The sequence below is a fragment of the Elephantulus edwardii genome, unplaced genomic scaffold (assembly GCF_000299155.1).
Source record: "Elephantulus edwardii isolate Elephantulus edwardi_28Jun2011 unplaced genomic scaffold, EleEdw1.0 scaffold00194, whole genome shotgun sequence".
Taxonomy (NCBI): domain Eukaryota; kingdom Metazoa; phylum Chordata; class Mammalia; order Macroscelidea; family Macroscelididae; genus Elephantulus; species Elephantulus edwardii.
In genome coordinates this window covers 4175575-4184525 of record NW_006399944.1, presented here as the reverse complement: position 1 = coordinate 4184525, position 8951 = coordinate 4175575, and positions in this window count along the sequence as shown.

Here is an 8951-nt window from a genome sequence, read left to right as displayed (position 1 = left end):
CACATAACAACAACAACAACATATGCCATCCCAATATCTTCTTGTTCTCATGGTTTCTGTTGTAAAATCAAAACTTAACTGTTTGCCATTGTGGTTGACTCCTTGTTTTTCTCATGCTGCTTTTAGGGTTCTATCCTGTCTTTCATTTTGGAGAATTTGACTATAATATGTCTTGATTGTTTTCTTTTTTGATCTAGTCTAGTTGGTGTTTGCTGAGATTCTTGAATAGAGATTTCCTTGTTCTTCATATAACCTGAGAAGTTTTATTCAAATACATCTACCACGATTTTCCCAATGTTTTCCTTGTCCATCTTGTATTTTGGAATTCCAGTCATATGTATGTTATTACTTTTGATATCATTCCACATGAGCTTAATGTTTTCTTCATTTTCTTTATGTCTCATCTCTGACTTTTTTTCTGGTATGTTTCCATTGAGGTTATTGTTTTCCAGCTCACTAACTATCTCCTCTGTTCTAATTTTTTGTATCTTCAGTATGTTGGAAACTTCTTATATTCATTATGACCTAAGACTTATTATTATTCAGACGTTTTGGTCTTAATAATCTGGATTGCATTTCTGTTACTTCTGGTACAGTGCTGGCTTTACCCTTTCTATATTACGATGATTTTTTTTAAGTTCTTGTACCTCTTTATCTATAGTTTCCACTTTTTCATCCACCTTCTGCATTTTATCCTTAGTTGTGTATGTTTTTCTTCATCAGTATATTTCTTCTGTTTCCATTTCTCTGAAGTGTTTGCTTTCTATCGTGTCTTCCATTATTTGCACTTTCTTCTTCAGATGTTTAAATAAGTCCCCATCAAAGAATTTCCTCTTGTTCTCTACCTCTCTGGTATTTCCTTTACTTGTGGCTTCCATTGTTTCTTCCATCATTTGTACTTTATTTCATAGCTGTTCAAATACCTCCAAATCAACACATGTCATTTGTCTTCTTATTCATTGAGTCTTCAACATTCTGTGCTGTTTTTGGAGAAGGCGTAATTTGTTTTTTTCAGTATTTGAAGCTGCCTGCTGCTTTCTCAACATTATGTGAAGTTTTTATTGATAACTATTGTGCTGTTTCTATTGTGTCTGGATAAGTTGTTAATAGTTTTTATCTCTACGATATTATTGATTAGTGGCCAGGTTAAAATTTTCAATCTATGAGGTGAGCCACTCATTTTGCTGAAAGTCCTTTCTGGGAAAATTTGCCTTTCCTAAAGTTTTTCTGGTTCTCTTTATTCTGCACTGCAATACTATAGGAATCTCTACTTACTGTGGTCCACTGTCCAAAACTCTTTTGGCCTCTTTCATCTGTGGAGTTGCTGAGTGGTGTAAGACCAGTGATCCACTTGAGCGGTTTCTGTCTAGGGGGATTTCAAGTCAGTTCTCTTTCTTGCAGCTCAATGTGCCAGTTGATTAAGGTGAGAAAAACCTTTCCCTTGCTTGTAGCTTTGTGTTCTGAACTCTCTTGTCCTGTTCGGCCCTGGGTGGGCCCATAGCCACAATGGCAAGGATCCTCAAATGGAGGGACCTATTCCGGTGAAGTTTTGAAATTGACATTTTGACCAGGAATGCAACACCATTCTTCTTTCATTTTTCATTCTTGACATAGTATAGAATATGGTTATTTAATTCAAGGTGACCAAAGCTAGCCCATCTCATCTCACTAATGCCTAGTATGTTGATGCTTATGTGTTCTATTTGATTTTTCACAATCTCTAGTTTTTCAACATGAATCCCATGTTTCAATTATGTACCTATGAACAGTAGAGATATGCAAATAATTATAGTAGTAGCGAAAGAGTCCAGAATGAAAGTCAGTTGAAATGAGGAAAAATAATGTCTAATACCTTTTATTAATTGGGACATGAAATGTACATAGCTTGAATGTTGGAAAACTAGAAATGTGAAATGTTGGAAAGTAAATACTAGAAAGATGTTACTTTTGTTTATCAACTATGCAAGCCATTCAACTATGCGGTTTATAATAAATTAAAGGTAACATTGTAAAAATGGGAAATCCATAACAATTAATTGTATTCATGAGGAAACTAAGAAGCAGTCATACTTTGGGCATATTACTAGGAAGGGTTATTCCATGTGAGATGATGCTGGGAAGGGTGGAGAGTTGGCAAAGGAGAGGAAAACCCTCATTTAGGTGGATTGACATGGTGACTGCTGCAATGGGCTGTTCTGTGTCAGGAAGTGTGATGATGGCATAGGATAGAACAGTGTACAGATATTTGTTCACCGGGTTGCTATGAATCATACCTGACTTGACAGCACCTAACAACAGCAACAATAAACAATAATCTAAGAAGTTGAACTATATTAAAAAGAATGTGACAGCAGGATTAGTGAAAGACTTATCAGCCACCAATGTTATGACTTAAAGCATTATCTGATGAAGTAAAACAATATAATCTTAAACAATATTTTACCTAAACATAGAAAACAAAAATCCATGCAATTTAGATCAATTTGCAGTTTTGTGATAGAGGAAGAAATGTCAAAGTTTTCAAAGATTTAATTTTACTTTAAATTACAATCAACTCTAATTAAAGCAGAAACTAAGAAGTCAAAGGTAGTATTTCAAACTTGGTATGGGAAATTCTGCTACCAAAGATGTCTTTAAAATGCCAATGAGCAAAGATATCCATTTTAAAGCATCCTTTGAAATTTAAGGTGTGCCTGACTCAAGCCATGGTACTATTCATTGGCTTCATAACCATGTGAAAGTTGACATAACCATGTGAATGTGACAATGAATAAGAAAGACTGAAAAAGAATTGATCCATTGAATTCTGGTGTTGAAATATATCCTACAAACTGCCAAAATAATAAACAAATCTGTCTTGTAAGAAGAGTAGCCAGAGTGCTCTTTCAGAAAAAGGTAATCAAACTCCTTCTCATATACTGTGGGCATGTTATTAAGAAGAGTAGTTCTTGGAAAAATATTTCATGCTTGCAAACAGGTCAGATGAAAAGAAGAAAGTCTCAACAAGGATTGCACAGTGACTGTAACAATGAACTTACACACAGCAGAGATTGTAAGAACCATGCAGGATCAGAGAAGGGTTTGTATCCTTTTACATAAGGTCACTTTTGATGAAGTCAACTCCACAGCACATAAGAGTAACAATAGTAACTTAAAGGTTGGTGGGTCAAACAAGCCCCATGATGGGTGCTACAGAAGAAAGCCCTGGCAAACTATTATCTCTGTAAGGATCACAGCTGGAAAAACTCTATGGAACAGTTCTATTCTGACATGAGTTGGAACTGACTTGATGGAAAATGTTTTGGTTTATTGTTTTAATAAATTCTAGCTCTTGTCTTATCTCCATAACACATGGCTTCATTGTGATTTTTTTTTTCCTTAGCGTGCAGCTTGTGTCAGTTCTCTCAGCTTGTGGGTAACGGGCTAGGCAATGATTTGTGGCTTGTGTTTGTTCTGTTATGGGTGCACTCATTGTGATTCTTAGCTCTAATTTTTCTCACTCTACTTGTTAGAAATAAAAAAGGAAGCTAGTCAATACATATTGATTGAGAAGTCAAAAAACTTCACAAATATATAAATGACCATGAGTTTAAGAGTAGACATGTTCGTATTTATGTATGACAAAATAATATGAAGGTAGCTTTTCGAGAATTATTTGCATTTATCATTCATTTAATTTTCTATAGTTGCAGTACATAGATCCATGGGATCTATAGAAGAGAGCAGGCTGTATGAAAGCTTGTATTTTTAAAACAGAGTTATTAAAGACTGCATTTAAAATTATTTCTGGATTTTTAATCAGTATATCAAAAACAGGAAAAATATTAAAAGTTTAAATATTAGTCTCAGCCACAAAAACTGGGAAAACATTGTGTCATAAATCTTTACTTTCCAAACTTTTTCTGCAGCAAGCAGAGACTTCAGTGCTTTTAAAATGGGAAGAAAGGACTAAAACTGAACATTTCTGAAATAGAAAACCTCTATTTTACAGACACTCTTGCCTGAGTCAAGTCATGATGGAGGCAAAGTGTCAGAAAGATAGATTTGCTGCCACCCCCAAAAAATATTATTATTAAGGAATATAAATCAATCCTCCTATCCTACAGACAAAAGCAGAACAGATATATAGATAACAAAGAACAGGCTGCAATTATTCAGATTCACCTCAGCATAATTTGGGAAGGCCTTAAGGAAAAAAGAATTCCATTCTCTGTTAAAGAATGTATAAACCCAATTGAATAATTTTAATTAGCTGACTGGGACTTGTAATTCACCCTCAAACAGGTTCAGTAGGTCTGAGTTTGTAGAATTCTCGCTATAACCAATGGAGTATGGGAAAACAGGCCAATGATGTGGAGGAAGACAAGCCAGTAGAATGGGGGAGGAGAGGCTAATGCAGTGAGGGGAGAGCACCGCCTCAGAGAAGAAGGCAGAGATGACTCCAGAAGGTTGAAGAGATGCTAGTCTAAGAAAACCCAAGTGAAATTCTCTGATGAGCTCTGTGGATACAGCATTGTGAATTAGATGAGCAAATATTTTTTCATTAAATGCAGTCTTCTCAGAGAAATAAAGCTCCCTCAGTGACATATCTACGAAACAAAGCCTAAGAGAGATGTTGAAATCTCTGCAGAAAGTTATCTAATAGTTTAAGGATGTTAAATAAGTGGAAAACAAATTTTCCATTTGAAAAGTTGCTCTTAAATAAACCAAGTGCTGAGTAAAATTTTAAATAGCTTTCTAGGAGAAAAAACATAAGCTGTATAATTTAAATTAAAATTGTTACAACATATTTATCATAATGCAATATGTTCTGAATAATCACATAGATTATTTATATTCCCACAAACACAAGAAGGGATTGCTTTTCTCATGTTGAAGCCATTGGAAAAATTAAAATACGTAAAAATGTATCTTTCTTAGCCCTGTGAAAATTCCCACTAGATGCAGGTAAAGCCTAGTAGCCTTAAAGGGGCTTTATGAAAATTATAGTTATGGTGTGCACTTGGAATATGCAAAGGCAATAAATGTAATATCTTCATAACTCTTAACAGCAACTTGAACATATCATCTAATCCACCAGTTCCTTTTAAACCAGCATTAAACTTATATGATTTCATGAAATAGTCATTTGCTTTATTGAAAACACTTTCAGAAAACAAAGTAATCGATGCCAAAGGACCTGGATGGTTTCATTCATCCACTTAGCCAAAAAATAGCAGACCATGAAACCATTTCTACTATGTGTTAGGAATACAGAGTGAATAAGATTCAGTTTCCATGAAAAATGTATAGTCTACTGAGTGAAACAGATAAATGGGATAATTTGAGCCTAATATATGTGCTGTGAGAAGCCCTTAAGGCATTATCTTTAAAACATGAGATTGCCTGTAAATAATTTTAGAGGAAAATATTCAAGGAAGGACTTGCCACCTAAACTGAGACCTGATCACAACTTTTTCAGGTGAAGAGGGCTAATAGAGTATGTAGAGAAAGGGGCAGACATTTAAAAACTTAAAGACAAAAGAGGACAGGTACCTTAGAGAATTAAGAATAGTCTGATGTGACTCTTTAAAGATTTTGAGGGGAGGCATGTTGAGACATTAGACTATTGAGGTAAGCAGAACCCAGATAACAAAAGATCATGGATATCATGGGAAGAACTTTAGGCAGTACTACCCAAGCAACAAGAAAGTAATAAAGAGTTTTAAGTGATCTATCTATCTAGATATAGATGATAGCGAAATAGATGAGAGAGAGAAAGATAGAGAGATAGATAAATGATAGATACATATACATATACATATACATATACATATACACATACACACATACTTAGACCAGGGGTCATTCATCAGAACAGAGCAAGGAAACACTGCATGGTTCAAAACTGGGAAGGAAGGGTGTATGACAGGGATGTGTCCTATCTCCATACTTTCTCAATCTATGTGGAGAACAGATTATCTGGCAGGGTGGGCTTTATGAGGAGAAATGTGTCATCAAGATTGGAGGAAGACTCATCAAAAATCTGTGCTATGAATATGACACAACCCTGCTTCCTGAAACTGAGGAGGACCTGAAGTGCTTGCTGCAGAAGGTCGAGGACTGTAGCCTTCAATATGATTGAAGCAAGGAGTGACCAGTCCTTGGAGAAGGACGTCATGCTTGGGAGGGTGGAGAGACAGCACAAGAGAAGACCCTTGATGAGATGGATTGATTTAGTGACTGGGATAATGCAGGTAGGTGTGTCAGAGACAGTGAAACTAGAACAGGATGGAGCAGATTTCGGGCTGTTGTGCTGTGAGTTGCAGGTAACTTCATGACACATAACAACAACAACATATATTTAAGTAGATGTGATTCACCAGCTTCTTTGTAGGAGAAAGATGAAGCACTATAATTCTTGAAAGATTTGTTGTTGTTGTTGTTATGTGCTGTCAAGTCATCTGCAACCCATAGGGACCCTATGTACAGCAACCTTGAAACCTTCCCTGTCCTGAACCAGTCTCACTAATTCTGACACACCAACCCCCATTGTCCCAGTTACTGTATCAATCCATCTCATCCAGTGGAAGTTTTACAGTCTTTGAAACCCACTGGTGACAGTACTGTGCCAATCTATAGGGTCACTATCAGATTGCATTGATTCAACAACAGCAAGTTTAAGAATATTAAAAAGATACTCTGTGTTTTGATTTGCATCTCAATTATTGCCAGTGATTTTGAACATTTCTTCGTGTGTCTATTTGCAGTTTGAATCTCACTCCACTAACAGTGGCAAAGTTTAACAGGGCAGCAAGTAATAAAAGAGGATGTGGAAAGATAGTGAGTCTTATACATTGTTGGTGGGATTGTCGAATGGTATAACCATTGTGGAAGGTAGTTTGGTGCTTCCTCAACTTATTGAACATAGAAATTCCATGTGACCCATTTATTCCACTACTTGGAATATACTCTGAGAAATGAGAATCGAGGCACAAACGGAGATATCTACACCAATATTTACAGCAGCATTATTAATCATTTCAACAACATGGAAACAGCCCAAATGTCCAACCTCAATGGTTTGAGAAATTATGGTACAATCACACAATGAAATACTACACAGCACATAGGAGCAATAACTTTGTAAATTATTACCTAACTTGGGAGGGACTGGAGAGCATTATGCTGAGTGAAGTAACTCAGTCCCATAAGGACAAATATTGTGTAAAACCATTATTGTAAAATTAGTATAAGGTTGCAAGGGGTTGGAGGAGAGTGGAAGCAGAGGAATGAGGATGTGCAGGGGGATGGAGGATTACTCATGGAGTTGTACAGTTTAATGGCGGGAGGTCAGGGAAAATGGAAGAATCTGTTTTCAAAAAAAATGTATTCAAAATTTTGTGAATAAACTAGTATTTTTTAGAAAGATACTTTAGGGATAAATAAGGGTTTGAAGGTAGAGCAACAGTTAAAGAGTTAATATTGAGATCTTCATTAAAATTATTCAGAAATCTGTAGTTTTTAAAATCTCAGTTGGACTGATTTTCTGATAAGAACAAAAAATATCAATAGCTTCTAAAGGTGTTTATAATAGGATCCAGAATCTACATAATATAACATCCATAATGTGCTGGTTATTATCTAAAATTATTGAACTTCTGTTGTTACATGCCATCAAACTGACCACAATTCCTAGTGACCATATGAACAATCTTGGGAGAGGTGGAATCATGATACTCCTTAGAGGTAAGAATGGTGAAACTTCGATTAAAACAAGCTTGGAAGCAGAAGTGACATCCACTTCCGAAATAGCTTGCCTCCAGAAATCCTATGAACTTGGAGAAACTGTGGAAGTTAAACAATTGTTCAGGTCTTTCGTTCATGGGGACACTATGAGTCACCTATGACTCGACGGCACTCATCAACAACATTAGTTAGTAAGTTGGTAGGTTAGTTCTTGGGAAAAGACATCATGTTGGGTAAGATAAAGGCTCATTGAAAGAGGAAAACTTTGAACAAGATGTATCCTTTACAGTGACTGTAACCATGTGCTTGAGCCTCTCAGAAATTATGAGGATGGTGCAGGCTATGTCAAGGTTTATATCTGCTCTTCAGATATCAGTTTTGAATGAACCAAGATAACCATAGTGAAGGCACAAAAACAGGACTGGTTTGGTTGCCTTTATAAGGTAGATAAGAGACAATATACAGAAAGTGCAAAATTAGTAACTAACTTATGATGCTTCCTGGATAGCTGGTTTGGGCATTGGATGGTATTTATATGAGGAACTCAGGAGGATATAGACCTCAACAACAATAAGAAAGCTTTGTTGGCATAGTAGATAGAAAGTTATGCTACCAAGCCAAAGGTGAGTAATTTTAATCTGTGTCACTCAGGCCTGGCTTTAATTGGTGGTGTTCAAACATTCTACTTAGTAGTATAGCACTGGTCTGTCCATTTTCTGTACAGAGATAACTTGAGGTTGCTGTGATGCTAAATACTGTGATACTGATGAGTCAAATGCAATAATGGTTACCCATGGTGGACAGTGTTTGGTGGAGCTCCCCAATTAAAACAAGCTTGGAAGCAGGAGTGGTGTCCACTTCTGAAATAGCTTGCCTCCAGAAACTATGAACTTGGAGAAAGGAAAGTTATACAAGGTTCAGGTCTTTTGTTCACAGATATTTCACTATGAGTCATCTATGACTTGACAGCACGAAACAACAACAACAGCAACAGAGTAGTAAGATTGGGTTTTAGATGAGTAGAAAGAGATGTGGAGTGTGAAAGATATGTCTGACCTTATGGGAGTTGGTATTGTGTTGTGGATGTTGTTGATAGGGACAGTTCCTATTTGCGGAGTTTGTAGAGAAAAGATATGGCCATCCTCATACAGGTTTTGCTATTTTACAGTAAGTACACTGAGTAATCTCCATACCTTTTCAACCTGTATGCAGAGCAGATTATC